Source organism: Helianthus annuus, chromosome 15, assembly GCF_002127325.2.
Source record: "Helianthus annuus cultivar XRQ/B chromosome 15, HanXRQr2.0-SUNRISE, whole genome shotgun sequence".
Taxonomy (NCBI): domain Eukaryota; kingdom Viridiplantae; phylum Streptophyta; class Magnoliopsida; order Asterales; family Asteraceae; genus Helianthus; species Helianthus annuus.
In genome coordinates this window covers 65,092,935-65,094,821 of record NC_035447.2, presented here as the reverse complement: position 1 = coordinate 65,094,821, position 1,887 = coordinate 65,092,935, and positions in this window count along the sequence as shown.

The window sequence follows — 1,887 nt, the reverse complement described above, 5'->3', positions numbered from 1 at the left end:
GATGGTTCCATCTGAATTTGTTGGAATCCAAATGATGCATCCATAAAGGTTAACAGTTCATGACCCGCCGTTGCATCCACCATGGAGTCAATGTGGGGTAATGGGAAAGGATCCTTGGGACATGCCTTATTCAAATCAGTGAAATCGACACATACCCTCCACTTTCCATTTTTCTTTTGAACAACAACCACATTGGCCAGCCATTTTGGATACTTCACTTCTCTGATCATACCTGCTCGTAGTAATTTTTCTACCTCTTCCTGGATAATGGCATTTCTTTCTGGTGCAAACTTCCTCCTTTTTTGATGGATCGGTTTAACTGACCTGTCAATGCCAAGTTTATGAGTGATAATATCCTTAGATATACCTGTCATATCCTCATGTTTCCATGCAAAGGTAGATTTTCTTCTTTTGAGGAAGGATACTATGTCTTCTTTCATTTTATCAAGGATCCCTGATCCGATGTAGATCTTGGATTCAGGATCATCAGGATCCAAGAGGATTTCGTCCACATCCTGCTCTCTTGCCTCCAAGACACCCCTTGGAGGATACTTTAATTGCTATTGCTCCCTTGATTTCGAGGCTGGTTTCATTGATGAGGTGTAACAATCCTTAGCCTCCTGTTGATCACTATCGATCTTGATTATTCCCCATGGGCTAGGAAGCTTCACACACTGATGGTAGGTGGACGGGACTGCCTTCATATCGTGTATCCAGGGCCTGCCAGGGATAACATTACAACAAGACAAACAGTCAATAACACAAAATTTTTGATAATTATGTAATCCTTCCACATAAATTGGGAGTTTAATGTCCCCCAGGGTTTTCTTTGTTTCGCCACTAAATCCTACAAGCACGGATGATCTTGGTGTGATATCTGATTCAGGGATACCCATTTTCTTCAGAACATCAAGCTGGATAATGTTTACTGAGCTTCCTCCGTCAATAAGGATCCTGCGGACAAAATGGTTAGAAATAAAAAGAGTAATAACTAAACTATCATGATGAGGATCCTGTATGTTAATTCTATCATCCTCATCAAAGGTTATGATTTTTCCTTCCGAGACACTTGATGTTCGAATAGGTCTTTCTTCGTTATCCATTTTAGCTTCCTTTGCATGCCTTTTAGCTGCTGAGAAGGATGTACCACAGATGTCTGATCCTCCAGATATAAAGTTAATCACTTGTGCATCTACTGGAGGAGCTGGAGCTTTCTCAGGGATCCTTTCAGGATCCTGAGTCCTTTGCTTTTTTCTTCCCAAAAATTCTTTCAAATGCCCCTTGCTCAGCAGATATCCAATTTCCTTTCGTAATGCGATGCATTCCTCTGTCAAATGCCCAAAATCTTCATGGTATGCACACCACTTTGATTTATCTTTAGTTGCGGCTGTTTTGTCATTTTTTTTGGGCCATCTGGCCTTTTCTCCTAGATTCTGCATTGCAAGGATTAGTTCATGATTATCAACGGAAAAACAGTATTCAGAAATTGGAGAATAATCTTCATCATCCTCTTCTTGGTCTACAGCATGCACATTCTGATTGTCAGCTCTGTTATAGGATTTGAATTTGTTGCTTTTGAAAGAGGATCCTTGCTTTTCTTGTTTTGAGGATCCTACTTGTCTCTCCTGGATCCTTTTGTCATCCTCTAGCCGGATGAACCTGAGTGCCCGAGTTCTTACTTCGTCTAGGTTTCTGCACGGTGTCATAACAAGATCATCATAGAACAATGAATCCTTAAGCAATCCCATCTTGAAGGCCTCAACAGCTGTGGCTACATCTAAGTTAGGAATGTCCAAGGATTCTTTACTAAACTTGGTTATATAATCCCTTAATGATTCATTAGGACCCTGTGTTATCCTATATAAATCACTAGTCAATCGTTCAAAT